Source organism: Cupressus sempervirens, chromosome 6 (genome assembly GCF_028749045.1).
Source record: "Cupressus sempervirens isolate cs-2001-9-10 chromosome 6, ASM2874904v1, whole genome shotgun sequence".
Taxonomy (NCBI): Eukaryota; Viridiplantae; Streptophyta; class Pinopsida; order Cupressales; family Cupressaceae; genus Cupressus; species Cupressus sempervirens.
In genome coordinates, this window is record NC_143123.1 from 287,142,367 (window position 1) to 287,163,237 (window position 20,871).

The 20,871-nt window shown below is 33.6% G+C and overlaps 1 pseudogene; it reads left to right on the forward strand.

The window, feature by feature from the left end:
* LOC149552337 (26S proteasome non-ATPase regulatory subunit 14 homolog pseudogene) overlaps nt 1-17,835 on the forward strand; it is a 118,743-nt pseudogene extending 100,908 nt beyond the window's left edge.
* The last annotated feature ends 3,036 nt before the right edge of the window (nt 17,836-20,871 follow it).

The window sequence follows — 20,871 nt, forward strand, 5'->3', positions numbered from 1 at the left end:
TCATTGTTAGATCTAGGGGATCTCAATATTTTCTCAAAGTATTTGATGGCTTCATCTGGCTTCTTTCTTCAGGTCATTCTGCAATTGTTAATTCTACAACTTCAATGTAGTTTTGTCAATTTCTTTGACATTTAGTTCATAGTTGGAATTCATCATTTGACTTAGTGTATCTAATTGCATGTTGGAGATCTTATTTAGTTCTATTGACTTCTCTTCCAGTATATTGGCTAAGACTCTTTTGTCTTCTTCAATCATGGCTTTGTCTTCTAAGGCTTTCTTCTTTTGTTCAACCACCTTACATACTAGTATGGCTTGTGATTCTTGTTCTAACTTGAGATTTCTGATTTCCTTAGTTGGATTTTGTTCTTTTCCATTAGATCTGCAACTGCTGCATCGAATTCATTTGAGTCTCCATCTACAAATAGCTTGTTAGTGTCTATCTTTTTGTATAGTGTGTCATTCTTTTCTATAGCAATCTATTTCCTTCTCTTTAAGGATTTCCTAAGTTCCTCTCTTACCTAATTTGGTTGATGTAGTATGAGATGTATTTTAATCTCCTGGTTCTCAATAGTCTTTCCCAATTTGTAGACTTTTATTTTCAAGATCTTTCCTCTAAACTGCAAAGCTTCTCTTTCAAAAAACTTGGCTCTGCTACCAATTGTTGGAAATTACAAGTGGAAAGGAGTAAACTTTTTGGGGGGGGTTAACATGAACCCATAAAACTTTCACCACACATCCATCTCATGAATTCAATAGATAAACTAAAATAACTTGTAAAGCACATACATCTAAATCATGTAAGCATATAAGCAATCACACACATAACACTAGATATGATCACCCAGAATCCCTCCAAATGAGAAGGTAAAACTAGCATGGGTATGACACCCACAAATCTTCACTATTGTAGCAATAAAGTGTATCCAATTAATTTTATAATGGTTTGACCATTAATCATGGTTTTCCCTATGAAAGGCTTGCCCTATTAGAAGCTTACAAAGACTATTAAGTCTCATCTTGTCAAAGGATTTCACCACCCTATTAGAATTGTGCCTTGTTAGAGGACTTCAACTCACAATTAAGTAAGCACCCTATTAAAGGATTTCATATAGCCTATTAGGACTACTATGCTTAAAAGATTTGACTGAAATCACCTATTAGAATGTCTTAGCATAGATCCTATGATTAGCACTTGCTTACGTGATAACAAATCACCTCTATACAATGTCCAATTGATCCTTCATGATTAGATGTGTCAATGTTGTATCCTTCTCTCTATCCTCTATTCTAATTCTATAAATCATTCCTTCTTCATAACTTCTAAGTCTCTGTGAATGCTCTATTTTTCACATACAAACTTCTCTATACTTCTCCTTTAATCTCTTATACTCTCATAATAATTTTAGGGTTTCATCCTCCTTAAGAAGACTAGAAGACTTAGGATTAGATATGAATCTACGACTAAGATTCATTCTTATTTTTGCTTAAACCTTCCCATTTTTTGATTGGTTGCACGTAATTACATAGGGAATCTGCATATATATTTGTCCTTATCTCCAAAAGATCATAATCTATGCTTAGGTTAGCTTGAAAATGGTTTACATAGTTGTTTGTGCCATTACAAACAAGTATGTCAAAATTGTGTTACTCGGCATATGAAGTTATTGATGCTCGGCATGCACTATACTCTTGTTCTAACTCAACACTTGCATAGCTAAGCATCCACTATTTACTTGACTCTTGAATCACTTGGCATGGTCTATCTACTTGGCACCTGAGTGACTTGGCACTCATTGTAGCTCGGCATGGTCTAATATTTACATATTGAGCTAAGCATGTATTACTAGTTCAGCATGAACTAAGTAAATGGTTTAAGTGTGTTGACATTCACTTGTCAAAACCAATCTGAGATCAACATACTTCCCCTTACAATACATACAATTTTCCTTTACATATTACTCCCTTTTGACATCAATGACAAAGGTGTCAAAAATTGTATTCTCAAAACTAGGTGACCTATTGTTCATCAACTTTTTATCCTAAAAAGGTAATCTGCATAAAAAAGTTTTAGCATGTCCACTTCCTTCTTCCAATTCCCCTATACTATATCAAAAATACCAATTAGTGCTCATAGTGCATAAGATGCTACTTCAACTACACTCAAGTTAGTATAGGAAAACTTGTCATAAGAATTCTTTGTTGCAAGACATTCCTCCAGTTGCCTCTACAAAATGTTGATCTTTGGTGACAAAATTTCTCTAAGACTAGAGAATCTCTTCACTTCCTTTTCCTTGTTAGATTCCAAGCCTCTAATCACACTGTGGATCTTCTCCACTTCTATTCCACACTCTTCAATACCGATATCTAGGAGCTATGATTTTGTAGTGAGTATTTCAAGATCACTCAACTTACCCTTTATTTAACTCTCAAAGTCAGTTAGGTACTTGTATGATAGCACACACTATCTATACAATTTCTTCCCTTCATCAATGTATTTCCTCAATTCCTTGAGGCTTTCATCAAGTGCCTTCAAGTCATTTCTCACATTGGTGCATATTGTATCAAATAGTGTTGCATCATATTTTATATGTTCTTGCGCTAAAGCTACTTCTACTAAATTTGTGAAATCTTCATCAAACATTTTCACCAAATCTTTGGCCTTTACTTGTAAGTATGGATTAGTTACAGTTTTGCTAACTATCTTCTGCATTATGTCCAAAACTTTCGTAAGAGTCTTTTCCAAAGACTTTACAGAGTTATTCTTCTCAAACAATTTTCTTAATGAGCTCATTAAACCCTTTTTATCATCATCATCTGGTGGCACTGACATTGTTGTTGTTGCTACTACTAAAGGAGTTACTGTGGGAATAAGTCTAACTGCTTTCTATTATGCCTTCTCCTTCTCTTCCTTAGCTTCTTCTTCTCTTCATCCAATATTTCTACTTCATTCCTTGCATCTTCTTTAGATTTCTTCCTTTCCTTTTCTTCTTTCTTCTTCTTTTCTTCCTCTTCTTTCTTTCTCTTTTCTTCTTTTTTCTTTTTATTGTCTTCTTCTTCTCGCTTTTTCTTCTCCTCATCTTGTCTCTTCTTTATTTTCTCTTGTTTCTTCTTTTCTTCTTCTTCATCTTCATCAAAGCTAGAGTATGATGTTATATTTCTAATATTGCCAACAATATTTTCTCCATATCCTACAAAAGGATTCTCCTTTACATCTATAGTTATGTGTGTACTATCCACTTGCATGGATTCAGTACCCATAATAATATGTGGTGGTGAGAGTGCCCATTGTGTTTCTTTTGCTTCTTCCTCATTAGTGGAAGGTGTACTAGCTTTTACATACATTGGGCTATTAGGCTTTGACTACACACTCAACTTAGATATTGTAGTCATGAATTTAACAATTGCCTCTTTAGTTTCCTTCCTAGCATCCTTATAATTGCCTCCCATCAAAAGAATTGCTCTTCTTTTGTTCCTCAGCAAGGGCTCATTACCCTTCAAAGTTATGTATGAATCCTCCTTAGAGTCAACTTCACATAGTTTATTTATCAATGTGATCCTCAAATGCAAATCTTCTTCCAATACTCACTTCTTCATATTTATTAGCCTACTGTATAGGTCTTTAGGTATCTTATTTTCAATATTCTCAAACTTCTTATACCTCAAAATCATGTTTCTTATAATGGAATTTTCTAATTGCCTTCTATTCATATTTCTATATTAATTATAATACTTATTTAGTTGTACAAAATTCTCATCATTAATTATTTTCATGTTAAGGTTCTCTACCTTAGGCTTACATGCTCTCTTTCTCTCTTTCTAGCTTTTTTTTTTTCCTTCCTGCGTATTTTGCATTACTGGTGTATCTCCAGCTTCATCCTTAGAACTTTTAGATTCACTTACTTGTATCATTTTTCTTTTCTTATCTGGTCCACTAGTGGTTTGATTGACCCTTTTCTTGTTGGATGGTGCAAGTTCTTTCTTAACCTTTACCAATCTCAGTAACTTTTTGTTCACAATAGGTGCTTCCATCTCTTGTTTCCTCTTAGGCTGATCACCTCTTGTTCTAACTAGTTGCACTGATGCAACTGCTAGATATGGTGCAATAGGGGCTTACACACATGGTTTTACTATAGTCACACCTTTTGAAGGTCTTGCAATAGCAATAGGAGTTGTTGCAATCACTTTAGTCTATCTACTTGCTTTCATTTCTAGTGCAATACCTTTGACTTCATTAAATTCCTTTGTGATCATGCCTAATTCCTTGAGGATGGAATCTATCACCTTTTCCACTTTATTCTTGTTTTCCTTGTTGTGTAGTTTTGATTGAACTGCTCTCATTTTCTCCTCATAGGTTCCCCATCTAGGGCACTTTGTGTCCTTCTGATATTGGAGTATGATCTGTGCATGTACCCTTCAATGACCTCTACAATCATCTCATATCCCATGGCTTCTATGAACTTAACCCTTGGTACCACAACTTCCATACAAGTGTTATTTGTATCCACCATGAAGCATAACTCTTCATATTTCTCTACCACTAAGGGAGGTATTCTATACCTATGTTTTATTTTTGATTGGAAACTTTTCATTACTTTTTCAATGTCATCATCTCTGATATTCTCCAACATAGATCTATAGCATTGTGTCACCATCTTCATTGTGCACTCATTGCTATCCCAATTTTTCACTAAAGGAAACTTCCTTGTAGCATAGAAAAATAAAAGAGTTAATAAGGACTCAAATCTAAAAATTGTGCTCTTTGTTTTCTTCACTTTGGCAATGTTATGCAACAATTGCAATTTGATAATCTCACATAGAATAAATTTTCTCCCTTGAACTTCCATTACATAAGCCACATGTAAAAATCTATCTTGTACTTAGTTAACCCTTGATCCATGGTTAAACTTGTGCCCTAATATCTTGCTTACTAACTTTACTCCTTTGTCTTGAATGGAGTCTACCTTCATGTTTGTTCCATCAAACCTTGTATTCAAGTTTGTCTCAACCATTTTTCTTACATTCTTCTCATTTTTAGGATTACATCCCTCATTACTCAATCCTATGACCTCATAAATTAGTTTATTGTCAATAACTATTTGTGCATCACTTAGCCATAAAAAATCATGATGTACCCTACTCAAAATAATTCAAGTCCAATTGTGATTATCAAACTCTGTATAAAGCATATATTTACTAAATTCAACTTGCTCAGGTGTGCATACTCAGATTTCAAAGATAGGTCATTGTTGCACATGGTTCCCAAATCTTTTTGAATATCTTCATCTCCTATGCTTTCAGTCTTATAGTGGATATAACTTCTAATATCCTTTAAATGAACCACATTCTCTAGAACTTGCAAAAATGTGCCCAATAGGTCATATAAAAGTGAAATAAATAGATGTTTCTTGAACACATATTGTGGTCTATCACTCACATCATAAACAGTCTAACTAGCCATTGAATTGTAATCATAAGCACTTAAAAGTTGGATTCAAACTTCATAAAATACCTTAAAATCATGTCTTTAGGCACTTCACATGAACAAATGGTACACACAGTCTTGTTTACAATTCTTAAATCATTTCAAATTGCATTGCACATTAAATGTGTATCTGCGACAAATTCAAATACTATCTTTGTTCACCAGTAAACTTGTTTTCTAAATTCTTGCTCACTGCAATCATATCTAGACTTGCACACTTGACCATAGCTTCTTCTCTATGTAAACTACCTCTTGTTAACTATACAACTTCCAACTTAGTCTCTAACATTATTTCTAACCAATTGATGCTCTACCTCTACCAGAATAGTGTAATTGAGATATGATGAGTCACAAACAATCTGACTTAAATTTCTCATTAGGTGCATCATAATAATTGTTCCTCCAAAACTGTATAAGAGCTTTCTAGATCCTTAGCTATCACAAATGCTTCATTGAATTCATCAACATGTTCTTTGACTACTTCCTTTTGAATGTTATTGTAGTGCCTCTTGTGTTTGCAGTCTAAACCTTGTTATATTTTGATTGGAGAGTTACTTGATACTCTTGTTATTATTTATGCATTTGAGATGACCTAAGGGTCGGATGTTATACTTTGATTTTAGTATCATAGATGCTATTATGTTGTGTTTTTTAGTTTATCATATTTGCATGTTGATGCCATTTGAGATAACAGTAGGTTTATGATGATATTTGGTTATCTGGTATTTTTTATATATGTGGATTTATGCTATTATGATTTACTTAAGTCTTGTTCATTATGCTTTATGTGAATGTGAGTGATGTAAATGGATTATTTGAGTATAATTGAGTAAATGGTTAAATTAGGCATTTAATGCATTTATTGCTTCGAGTATGATATTATATGAAATTGCACTTGATCATGTATTTTAGTGTGCGGGATTTATATCCCTGGTAGTGGCACCTAGAGTTAGTGATTTAGTTATTCATATTTTACCAATGTCATCCCTATATGATCGATGTATCCTTATTTTAATTATTTAAATTAAACTTTTCATTGATTATTAAATCCAAACTCATTTTCATTATGTGACTAGACCAATGACTGTGTCTATGCATTTAGAGGTTCACATTGTCACAAAAGTTGTTAAGGGAATTTCTGTGATTTTGGGTTTTTGGGCTTTAAATTTTATTGAATTTAATTTCTGGCAGCTTTTTCCATAAATGAATTCCTTTTTCTAGGAATAGCCTATTTTCATTTGGGTTGATTCAAAGTCTAGCAAGTCCAACTGGCTATTTACCCTAATCAATTATTCACTCAAAAAGTAAATAAGTATTGAAAGAGGAATTTAATTCCTCACTTCTCACTTTTGTAGTTTGGAAATTTGAGAGCTTTTTCTGAAATCCCTTTTTGAAGGATTGGTTTTCTGTTCATTGTGAGAGCTACAGGTGTGGGATCTTCATGAGGATGGACTTGTTGGATCTAGCTTAGGGAGACCTTGCTTTACCATCATTTTCAACCATATCTGCAGGTTATTTATTTTATTAGGTTGATTTCTATTTTAGCCCCTTTTGCTTTCAAGTAGGGCTCTCCTATTTTCTATTTATGTTTAAATTTTGTATCTATTTTTGGTAGTTGTTTGTCTAGAGGCTAAGAACAGTGTTCCCCTCTATTTTTATTTGGTGGTTCTACCCAGTTGGTCAATTATGAACATTTTCCTAGTTTTTGGGCTAAGGGTTTGGGGTTTTGCATCATTATGCTGGTCATTTTTGCATATGATGTCCGAACGCAAATTTTATTAGATTTTTTATGGCTTTTGTACCCAAAGACCAAATGGGTTTTTTTTTTAAGTTTTTGATTTTTGGGGTTTTTACCTAAATTTGCATATCGCCCAATTTTCTCGAGTTCTCTTGGCATGTTACTAGTCATGGACTTGGATCATCTGTAGGATGTCATTCAGAATATTGTTGCACTTTTTATGTTACATTGGGATATGTGTCACACCCATCCTCCCAAGTTGTTATTTAGTTGAGTGTTCTTTCTGCTTGTGTTCTCATCTAGCCCTTGTGTTTGACCTTTGTAATGGTGGTGCGCCACACACGAGCACATATGCATGCATTTTTTGGGTGACTTGTGAGGCCTGATCTCCCATTTGTGTTTTTGTGGAGTTATGTTCATTTGGGCTTGGGTTGGGAATATGCATGCCTACGAGCACTCATCATGTAATGAGTATGGATATGTAAGGTAAGTTCGATGGAGGGGTTCCTAATACATCAGTGGTGTCCTAGCCCAAGTTGGTGTTAGGGAGTTTCAAATAAGTGATAACTTAATAAATTGTTAGAGAATTAAATAAGATAAAATTACTAAATTTAGCCTCCTGAGGGTAGTGTTGAAGGGAATGGTCAATGATACATAGTCCTTGTAGGTAAGTCACAGACGTAGTATATCAGCCTCCCAAGGGATTACCCAGGGGTACAATTTTTTATCATGTTACCAACTCACCACCAAGAGTCCCTACATAGCTACCCATAGAGTATTTGACTAGGACCTATTATACTTGCATTGTTGCATGGTCTTAGCTTCAGTCATCATTACTGTCTAGCGTGAGTGATAGCCATGGATGTTTGTTTTGGTAAGTTTGTGGTTGGATCATTATCTCCATCAGCATGGTGGGAGTGGACCTACAGGTTCCACGTGGTTGAGAGGCATAGCTACCTTCACTACTATTGGGGACCAATGTATAGAGATGGTTCTTTATTCTAGTATGATTGTTTCCAAAGTATGTTAACTTGTGATTTATGCTTTCATTGGAATGCTTGGATATCATGTTAGATTATGTTAGTTTAATTTACACATTCCTATATTATAATATTTAGCATATGTTAGATGATGAGTTTGATTTGTGCAATTATCTTATTCTTTACTTCTACCATGTTAGATTTCCTTATTCTTATGTTGTATTACATTTTAGTAGTGATGTCCTCATAAGAAATCTTTGACGATCTGGTTGGTATTTTGGGATGTTATGCATGGGGGATGGTTAGGACCTTTGAGGTCTCAAAATGCTATTATAGTTGGGAGGAACTGTGCATTTAGTTTGGTTGTTTAGGATCATTGCAATGTTGCTTATGTATATTGTGATGTTTCTTTCAATACATTCTTCTTTTGCTATGTTTCAGATAGTTGTTTTAGTTCCATCTTGCAGTAAAGGTATTTGAGTGTCTATGCCCCAATTTGTGGATCTAGTACTCCCTAGTGTGGAGGAAATTCATTTCTTAGCTTTGTACTTTAATGTTTGTTGAATTATTTTTTTGGATCCTTGTGAAAATTTGTGCTTTCCCCTACGAGAATGCAAATGTTCTTGTGGTGTGTTGGGTTTTCTCACACGGCTCTTGGTAATTTATCATGCAAAACCCCACACAAGTTTTGGGTATTTTGGCTACTGTGCCAAGTACTTCCTCACATTTTTTGGTGCATTTCCTTGCACAAAAGTTATGTTCTCATGTGGCTTGTTGCACTTTCTCATGTGATTTTTTTTTTGCTATTGGTCCTCACATGAAAAATAGGGGGCATCTCCACTAGTTTTTGAGGATTGATTTTTTGTGTTTTAAGTACCCTTTGGGGTTACTTAATTTTCCATGCTTTGAAAAAACTTAGATTCTTTGTTATGCTGTCATCTTTGGTTTTTGGATTCAAATTCATTTGCATCCTTTCGTTGTTGTCATTTTGGTCAATAGTGGCATTTGGAGATTCATTGGTTGTTGGGATTGTGGTTAAGTCTTCTATTTCCATCTATGTGATCCTTGTATGTTGAGTTTCCTACGCATCCATTCTTGTTCAAAAAATATATCTTGGCTTGTATTGAATCCTTGTTCCACGGATCTCTAGGCAAGGCATTACAGTTATTACTACCATTATCATTCCTTATGTCATTTATGTTGTTGTTTCTTCTATAGTTAGGATTCCTATTAAAGTTTCTTCTATCCATTCTACAATATCTCGCTATGTGTCCAAAGTTATTACATAACTGACATATAGGTCCATTTCTCCTTTGATTTGTTATATTATGATTCTCAGGTGCTCTACAATTCCTTGCAATGTGTCCAAGATTATTACACTTGTAACACATTGAAGGACCATGAAATGGGTTAAACATCTAGCATACTATGAGCAATCACTAAACTCAATCAACATACACTAAAAACCATCTAGTCTACCATGAAATCCAACCAAAATAAAGAAAGAAACACAAAGTTAAATTCCCTCTTTAGTTGTATCTTCCATGTCCTTCTTTCTTCTCTATATGATGTAGCTCTAATTGCCTATAATGCACACAATTGAAAAGAAAAAGCCTATGATATGATAATGCTATGAGAGTACTAGAAGAGTTATTTTAAGCTTGAGGTACCAAAGACTAAGGGACTTGAAGGACCAGAAATGAGAGCAATGTGGCTCACTTTATAGCCAACATGCAAGAGGGGAGCATTGAACCTGTCACCTTGACTGTGCAACTTAGCAAGAGATTCCTTATGAAATCCATGATATATGTGACACAAGATGCCAAATGCAAGATTGTATGACATATGGAAGTAAACACACCTATAAATGGAAGAAGATCTATGATGCATCATGTGACACCTCAAAGCCACTTATAGCCAAGAATATATGATGATGAAGGTTAAATATAGATATGTGTAAGGAATAGGAATATATGGATTATGAAATATCTTAGCCAAGTGTAAATGGAGAATCTATGATGTGTCATGCCCATGTGTCATGATGATGTCAAGATTATGTGGAATATTTTAATTAAAAATTTATTATTCCACACAAATGGAAATTTGGAATTTGGAAATTAGAGGTGAAAAATATGAGTTAGGAAATTGAGAATCTCCATGGTTTGTGAAGAAAGATGAATCAATTAATTAATAAATATCAATTAATTAAGAATGTTAGTTAGGAAGAATGATTAGTAATGTGAGATGAAAACGATTTGGGATGACATAGGATTAAATTATGGGTTATTTAATCCTATAGAGAAAATTAGTAAATTATTGGCCAATTTGATTTGATAAATGAGACAATATCCTTTGATGAAATGTGATGATTATGCAGATTGACTAGGATGATGATGGGTAGACCAAAGTCATGGTCAAATTGAATTACAGATTAGGATTGATAAGATGACAAGGACACATGACATGGATTAAGAATATGTAACATTTAATGGACATTTTAAATGCTATAGGATCGAGATTGATTGATAGGGTTGATCATAATAACATCAATGGACATTGTCAATGTTATTAAATTAATATGATAAATCCATGATCTGACACTAAGGGACTCAACAATTTTAATGATTGGATGATGTGAATGATAGTTTGGCCTAGTATTGAGAGCCATGATAGTAATAAGGTCAAATTGATAGGTTTGATAAGTTTTGATAGGTTTCCAAGGTACTGAGAGAGACATAAAAATGCCTAGGGTTGGACAAATGATGATAGATTTGGGATGTTTGACATGTTTCAAGTTGGTTAGGACTAATTCTGGGTGATTTGATATGATTATCAGTTGATTTGATATGATTCCAATGATGTTGAAATAGTTTTGGGTTACGTAGATGAGATTCTAAAATGATCTGCAAATGATGCAAAAGGGAATACAAATGATTACAGACATTTTTGAGATATAATCAAGTTGGCCAAAAGATCATAATAAGTGAAATGAGAAAATGGGATGAGTCAGTATGAAAAAGTGATTAAACCATAGATGTGAACCATTTTTTAGTGTCTACACACAAAAACTGGTTCTTTTCTCCATTAGATTTATCTCCATCATTGGATCTACTCTATGATCTACCTCTTTCATTACTTGCAGGGTTAGTGTTCTTAAACATTCTACTATTTTCATTATTACCATCAAATTTAGGTTTTGTACATTCTACTACTTTATGTCTATAACCATGATAATTATAACAATAGAAATTAGTAATAGGTTTTAAAGACGTACCTATGCAATCTCTTTTCATATGTCCAACTTTTGCATATGAAGAATCTAGCTCTGAACTCACATCTTACTTCCTTGGGTGGTTCATTTTGCTTGGGTTGGTCAACTTGCTCTATTTTCTTAGGTTCATCATGTTTTGCTTGCAAATAAATTAATTCAAATTCCTTTGATACTTCAGTAGATGTGTTTGATTCATGTTACTTAGATTAGATTCTATAGGGGATTCAATAACTAGATCTAGTTCTCTTATGATTTCAACTTTCTTGGCTAATTTCTCTCCAATAAGATATCCAAGTCCTGTCTTGTCATAAGAAGGACTATGGTGAAATATTTGTCCATCTATCTTCTCACTACTAGAATAAAGTTTTTCTAACTATTTCTTAGCTTGTGTTAATTCTCCTTTCAAAATTATATTGTATTTTTCTAATTCTGCATGCTCAATCTTGATAGTATCTAGTTTAGATGTAACTTGACTTAACTGGGATCTAAAGTCTGCATTCTTAGTTTTTAGTTCAGGTTCATTCTTGCCACCATTTTTCTTAAGACTCAACTTAAGTTCAACAATTTTCAGTTCATGTTTCAAAATCTCATTTTCTTTCTAGATATTTCCTACTTCATCATTGTCACTATTCTACGTAATTGATTCCTTGCTAGAATTTAGATCATCAATCTTGTCTTTCAGTTTACCAATGAAAATTTTTACATTTTCATATCTATCTTTTAGGTTATCTCTTTCTCTAGTAAGAAGGTCAACTTTCTCAAGAATTTCTTCAACATTTGTCTTCAACTATTCTATATCTATAGGGATTTTACTCAAGTTGTTAAACTTCTTCGGAGTAATTGAGCTTTGATACCAATTGTTAGAAATAGATAATACTAAGAGGGGGGTGAATTAGTATTCTACAAACTTTTGCCCACAATTGAATATGTATATTTGAAAGTAAACCAAAAATGTTGAATAATGAATATAACCATGTACATAAAGAACTCATAACACCATTATTTTTAACTAGAGAAACCTAGGCTAAGGAAAAACCCTAATGGGGATGATACCCACTAGATGATTCACTAAACAATAGAATCTTATAAAGGATATTGACCATGTTAAGAGTCTATGAAATACATATAGTGTCTTGAGTCCTTGCTAGAGGACTAGGCCTTCTCAGAAGCCTCAACCCTGTTAGGAGTTGGTAGATCAAATACAAAGTATGCAAGAAGAGCCCATTGCCCTAACATGCAATTATACAATTCAATTCTTCACAAGAATAGATATACATACAATACTTTCTGTCTGTTGTATTTCACACTTGCTCTAATCATACATCAAATTTAGTTTTCATATCATCTCATCAATCACAAATATCACATAGATCATACATATGTCACATACTTATCTGCGCAAGATAAGATTTTTAAGTATACCTCACACATTCATAATTCACTACTTAGTTGACCTTCATGCTTTCACACGCTTCGCATAATATAAAATAGCTTATGGAACAATATTCGCATAGTCAGCTCATCATGACTTAGTAATTATTTTGTTATGAAAATGATTCCTTAAGTTGTACAACTCTAATTATTTGTATGCTTTATTCTGCTCTATTTAATACATGTACTGGTATTTCAACTGTAACTCATGTCATACTATCCATACACACCTATGCACTGGCATACATCATCGTGACACTATCATAAAAATTTCCTCAACTGTGCATAAGCTAACTCTTAATGAGTCATCCATACACATCACATCTTCCCTCTATGTTGTTACAAACTATCTAACACTTAGATGATTTTCTATCTCTAAATGCATAAATGAAATGTTGAATATGTGTTGCCATAAATGAAAACTATCAAGACATCTATCTGACCATATTGCCAACAAATTGGGCTAGAAATATTGATTACAAAAAGAGTACAAGTGGTGGAACATTTTTCTTAGGAAAGAGATTGGTCACTTGGACGAGTAAGAAACAAAATTGTATATCGCAATCCACTGTTGAAGCTAAATATGTCATTGCTACAATAAATTGTACAAATGTGGTATGGATCAAATAGTTACTCAAAGGAATGAAGGAAGAAATTACTAAATCGATGGTACTTTATTGTGATAATACAAGTGCTATAAACATATCAAAGAACCTTGTTATGCACACAAAGACAAAGCACATTGCAATCAAGTATCATTACTTGAGAGATTTGGCTCAATACAAAGAAGTGAGAATGGAATATGTGAATACAAAAGAACAAATAATTGATATATTCACAATTTTTTTACCTAAGGATGCACATTAATATCTCATAGGTAAGCTAGGGGTGATACCTCTATCCAAAGCTACTTAAGAAGCATGAGTAGTACCACTCATCAACTGAGTTAAATGTTATATCTTACAACTTGATGTAGTGGATCTTACTATAGGAACTACCTAAAGTAATGAAGTAGTTTAATCAAAAGATTTATAGTCACATGAAAGGTGACAGAGGTAGAACCTAAATTGATTATGTATGCATGAAAAGATGACAAGTCTTTGGCACTTTTGTCAAAGAAGGAGATATAAGAAAGAGGGAGATATAAAGAGAGAGATACTCTAAAGAGGAAGATATAAGGTGAAGAGAGATATAAGTCAGAGGGAGAAGATACATTCAAGGGGATTGACAAATGTTACATTACCTTATACAGAGGAAGGACATATACTAGTAGAGGGTGAAATTTCAAAGTTTTTTTTTTTTTTTTTTTTTTTTTGGGGGGGGGGGGGGGGGGGGGATTGTTGTTGGTATTGGTTTGCCATCAATGCCAAAGAGGGAGATTAATGAAAAGATATTGTGTGAAGTGTAGAACTTATCATGCAACAATCATTATTTTGTCAATGATGTCAAACTTGCTACTTGCTAGTGAGACAATTACTTTTTCGTCTAGATGCTATCATTTGGTTGATTGATGGAGAAGATTTGAAAGGAGAAGATAAAAAGAGAAACTGGACAATGGTTGAGTTATTTGGTGTATAAAAGGAACACTAAGACCAAGTCCAACATTGATACTATAGTGTATTGTTTATCTACTTAAATTATTTAATGAAAGATTACTCAAGAGAAGACTGGAAGAATATCAAGTAAAGAAATGTGTTTGTTAAGACTAACTAAGCAAATAGTGAAAATCAAGAAGAAAATAGTAGAAGCTGAGTGAAAATCAATAGGTGTCGAGCAAAGAAGAGAAACAATAGAATCTGAGTGAAAGTTAGTATATGCCAAGTAAATTTTAGTTGATGTTGAGCATAATTAAATTCTAAATCTTGTCTCCTTTATTAGTAATTTTCAATATTTTATTATCTTTGAACAAAGAGCCTAGGTCATAGTTATAGTCCCTTAAGGTTGTATGTTGTTTCATTGTTGCTTATAATTCAAGGAGTTAATGCTAAACACTAGTGAACAACAAAATGTTCAATACCAAAGTGATCATACTCACATAACCTAAGGATTAGCCACTTCCTCTCAACAATTACATGTGCAGACCACTTGGATCCAACTTCAACAAAATGAAAGGTGGTTTTCTACTCTTTAGGCTCTACAAGACAAAGGTGGGTATACCTAAGGGATGATTCAAATGCAAACTATTGTATGAAAATTATCCTAGTTTCATTCTGATTCTCATCTTCTATCTCCAGACACATACATAGTTGATCTAATTCTTTAATATTTTTAGATTTATATACATCCCTCATAAGTAGATCTAGTCATAAGTCTCCTAGGGTTTACAAATATTTCATTCCATTCCATTTTTTTTAAAGTTATAAATGCTGGTCACCACTCGTTTATATCTAGTTTCTGAGTCTTAGGTAGCTGTTATTGCTAGAAATATTTGTAAACCCTAGAAGAATTATGACCAGATCTACTTATGAGGGATGTATATAAATCTAAAAATATTAAAGAATTGGATGAACTGTGTATGTGTCTGGAGATAGAAGATGAGAATCACAATGAAACTAAGATAATTACTGATGGCACTCAAAATTGCATTCCCATTTTGAGTGTCTATCCCAAATTTTGAATCACTTTAAGCCCCTATGAATGTTTTTCGTGCACATGTACCTGGCTGCCCATTTGAAGCATGTAAGGTGTTTAATATTTTTGACACCTTCCATTCAACAAATCCACTCATTTCATGAAGTTAAATTGACATTCTGAGTTATTTTGTGAAGTCTTGTTTTGAGTAATTGTCAAATCTGTGTTTTCACCTGGGTGTCAAACAAAGATAGGAGGCCATGTTTGCATGTGAATATCTCACACCCAATGATGTTTCATGACTTTCTACTTTGGGAGTATTTAGTATCCATACCTAAGAGCCTATTTTTCAGATTTTGAATCATTTCAAATCAGTTTGACTAGGTTTTGAATCCCTCAACATTGGTCATTTATTGTTGTCATGCTGATGCAAAATGTTCAAAATTTTGGAAGGCCCTATTTAACCTATTATAACTTTGACCCAATTGACCAAAACGATAAAAAAAAATTGTGTTACATTGTAGAGGTTGGATAATTTCTATGTTTCAAGTTTGAGCTTATGAAAAATCTATTTGGTCAGTTTTCAAACATGATTCCAAATGTAATTTCTAACTTTTTACTGGTATCAAGAAATGCAGATTTGTCACAACCCTTGTTTGTGATGTCATATATTGAGATCCATGATAGGTGAGATCAAATGTATTGTACCACTATTTTCTCCCCTAAAAATACTTCAAGTGTACCAATTTTCAAATCTTGATGAATCCATCTGCACACTTTCCTAGGTCCATTCCATTTGCAAAAAAATGTTTTTCTGCCACTGTTTCAATCTGTAAAATTTGAGTAGCCCACTTGACCACTTGCTATATGCACCCTGTTATTCATCATGAGCCTAAATCATAGATTTATACTCTCCTTGTGACAGTGAACCAATGCCCCAATTTTCATGCCCTCAACTATCTGTTTACCCAATTTTCAAAGCCAAATTTGAACACAATTTATTGTTTTCTGACATGTTTATGTGCGGGTGATTTTAAGTAAGCAGATTCAATAGTAAATATCTTTTGACTGAGAATTCATCATGGAACAAGATTTGATAAGTTAGGAGTATGTGGAACAAAGAATCAGTGTGCCAATTTTTAGAGCTCGATCAAGTGTTCTAGTCAGTTTTTAAGGCCAATCAAAGGACCTCTTGGCATGAAATTGGTAGTTTGCATAAAGAGGTGAAAATGAGTTTTGAAAGTTGAATCAATTATACAAATTGATTTTAGTCAATGCCAAATGATCAATAGGCCAACTTGACAGATCAGTTGTTTGGAAACAAAAAAAAAATAGTTGGACCCACTTTTGGGGGTTCAACTAATTGCATTCGACTAATTAGAAAGGTGGGGGTTAATAGTATTTTGACAAAGAGCATTTTGTGGAGCATCTGGGGTTTACAAATAACAAGGAAGAGAATTATAACCAAAGATATTCTTGCAGATATGAGAATCACACCCCTGAAGACATCAACCTAGAGGATGGAACAGAGCTCCTTCACTAGAGAAAGCCACCCTATGACCAAAAGCACAAAAGAGGTACTTATGGATGATTGTGAGTTGCAAGCCAAAAATACATGGTTTTTGCAGGAACCACTATTGTCAATGGTTGTTGTACTTGCATTTTTGTTAACATTGGAATGTCTACAAAGGTAGGAAAAAATTAAGCACAAATTCAAGAAGCTTCCCTAGAAGATGATGACACACATTTGAAAAAGAAACTACATAAATTTGGGGAAAGTTAGACAAAATCCATTGGATTTATTTGTGTTCTAGTGTAGATCATTAGCTATAAGAATTTTCTCTCACCAATTGTTGTTGTGGTGGTTGATCCTATTCAAAGTGTAAAGGAAAAGGTTGTGATTGATGCATTCTGCTTAATCAATTCACAAACTATGATGCTTGGGTAAGAGCTTCGACAAACAACTTCAAATCTTGGGCATCTGAATAAACCATCAATTCAAGCCCTGATGCATGGTCTAAATTGACATTACTATTCTATTGCTATTAACTATCAAAAAATTAAGCTAGAAGAAAATATGCCACTCAACTTACATAAAAACAAATGGGCTGATGGTCTGACCCTGTAACACTTTGATTGTCATGCTAAGGCAAATGAACATACAGTTTAAGAAATGTTGGATCTTGTAGTTAAGTATAATAAAGTTGTACAAGAAGAGGACCAATTACCTCTTGAAAGGCTTGATATTGCCAATGTTGGGAGACAATATGCTAAAAAGCATTTGGAGGAACATGTCTCAAATCTGATGTCTTCAAACATAGTTCAGACCCTAGGGACAATGCTTGATATGGTTGTATTCTAAGTTGTTTGCATGTACTATATTGCAGATCCTAGAATGGATTAAACATCATCTTTTTCCATATTTATCAACATAAATAAGCAACAAGAAAGTTTTTGGAAGCACACCAAGTGTTTGAAGAAGTTCTAGTATAAAGTGGAAGACCTCATATTAAATATAGAAGTGATTAACAGAACACACCTACTATTTTGAAGGAGAAATTGCCATGTAAGAAAAAGGAAATCTTCAAAAAGGAAGACACCATTGAGTTTTGAAATAGCAATATTAAAGAAAGAAGTGTCCATTACCAAGTCACAAGCTGCAAGGGAGCTCCATATTGGAATCATGCAAGCAAATGGGAAGTCCCCAAGAGAGAAAACCCATGTAGAAGGAAGAAAGCACATGGTCAAAAGATTTGGTTTAGCCTATACATAAAGAAGCTTCCAATTGCATAAATAGTAGAGAAACCCATGGATGTAGGCATAGGAAGGAGAAGTGGCATGTCAAAGGTGCAGAATAGAGCAAAGACTTATAAAACATGTATCCCATATTGACCAAGATTGGGGATATTATGTAGTTTAAATACAACAACACACAAGTTGTATTGTGTCTCAAAGACACAACCTTTTGAAAAGGCAATGCTCATACATGTGGGGCCTGTGGTCGGCTAGCTGGGCATGAAGACTGAGGCAATTTTTGACCAAGCCCTACAGGATGAAAGTGCCACATGGAAACTTGGCATAAGAGTGGAAATGGCAAGGTAAATGAGCTTTGCCATTACGAAATGGTAGTCCATTGTAAGAACATAAAGAAAAATAAGGAGGCACATGATGCTATGAGAGGCCTAGTGTATGGGCGTAAAAAAAATTAAAGGGCTCCAAGTTTACACGCGTGTAAGAGCATAGAGCAATTTAAAAGGCTCTATGATGTTACAAGAATCCAAAAATACATGAGGATTAATATATGATATAAAGGATTAATATATTAAATATATTAACGTGCTTAGTGTGAGGTGGTCCCTATCAAGATTATTGACCAATGGAGAATCGACATGTGGATTGGAGGATAAGTGGAATAAGGATAAAATGAAAATGAATATTAAATCAGAATTTGATTTAAATAAAAAATTGAATAGATTTAAATGTTTTATATAGTTTTAACTATATGAACTTTTAAATTTTTCAATCTTAATGCTCGGATTCAGTCCGGGAGCTAGAATTTCAAATGGCCGCCAAAGGGACTTTTTTTATCTGAAATAGGTATTTCAATATACCGTTGGAACCTAGAGGAGATAAATTTTCTAGATTTGGGGTTAGTTTTTGAGTAGGTCTTCATCGATACGCTCTGTAAGAAATTTTGTATTTTTAGGGGCATTCTCAGCAGAACGAGTAGTTTTCATCATGGAGCATCAAAATTAGTTGGGAAGCAAACATTGAAGTCTATTGAAGCCTAAAATGATTCTAAAAAAAATTCATGGTTCTAGAGTTCATTTTTAACTGATTTTTACATTTGCCTTGGTTTTTAAGTTTGGCATCAAAATTAGTTATGTTCTTTCAATCAAATATCTCAGATATTTCTTGCTGTGGGAAAGACAAAATGATGAGGATTTGATTTTCTAGTTGAGGGGAGAGATTAGAGAGATGTTTTAACACTGCTAGGAGATGTTTTCCAAGTGGACACATGTCATCTTCAGAATAGATCCAGGAATTCACTCTCCTCTATATTATTCTTTCTTCTTCTCTATTGTAGGGGTTGGTTCCAATTTTTGGAGAAAAACTAATCACTATTGTGATACTATTTTTGGTTCTAGTTTTGATGTTTTCCCATCACTGAAACACCACATTTTCTTCAACAATTTCTCTTGTATGAATAGTAGTAGGAAAGATAATACAGCAAGTTTAGATCTATTAGGTGTTTTTATGTTTTGATTTCATGCATATGAATGTATTATTCCAAGGAAATCAATGCAAAGAATAGTAGGTGTTGAGTTTCATTTTAAATTTTGTCTCATTTATCAATAATTTTCAATTTTTTATGATCTTTGAACAAAGACCCTAGGTCATAGTTGTAGTCCCTTAAGGTTGTATGTTGTTTAATTGTTGCTTATAATTCAAGGAGTTATGTAAATGCTTTACGAAAATCAACAGGGTTGCAAGTTTATTGAGGAGGATATCAGGTAAGAATGAGATTTAGATTGAACATAGATGTCTATTGACAAGGTTAATGGATAGATCAGATATCTACAGATACGAATATGTCTTAAGTACCCGTATGTATATATTTGATTCATAGAATTGCCTAATGGATTAGGTACTGATCAATTACAGGATTAATTAGATCTTACTGGTGCATATTTGGGGCTTTGTTGAACTCAACATTATTAATCAAATATTTTTCCCCCTTTCATGTTGAAGAGTTGAAAAATCCAACCCTCACTCAGCATATGAATTACATTGTTTTGCATTTAGCTACTGCAGATCTATGTTATTGCATGAGTTAATAGGAGAAATAAGGGTTGAATCTACTTAATAGATTTAGGAATATGTTTTTTTGCACTGGTACCATATTAATTGAATCTGAGGTCCACCCACCTATGTTTTGCAGAGCCTAAAGTAGAAGAAGGGTCAAACCTTATAGTTGGCCCGGTGTTTGAAATGATATGTTAAAGATGGAAGTTAGCTACCCCTAGATGTACCATATTCTCATCAAGGTAATTTGAAACCTATAGTGTTTTCAAACACCAACAAGATGGTGACTCTACTGGGGAACTGTATTGAATCTGAATGATAGACAATCCTTGAGAATTTAAAAAGGAGATTCAATACAGTAGGAGAAGTGCATGAAACAGTTGCAGGAGTAAGTTCTCTAATTTTTTTTCCAGTTTTCTTATTCAAAATGCCATGCACCCTAGTGATGCTTTGTTCAAGACAACAATAGCTTTGAAGGATTGAATGTAGATTGTATTGTTACTAAGTTTTATTTCCAGTCAATTCAACCAGTTGTGGTTTTCAAAATACTGCTGTAAATCCAGAGTTAGAATTGTTTAAAGATTATTTCCCT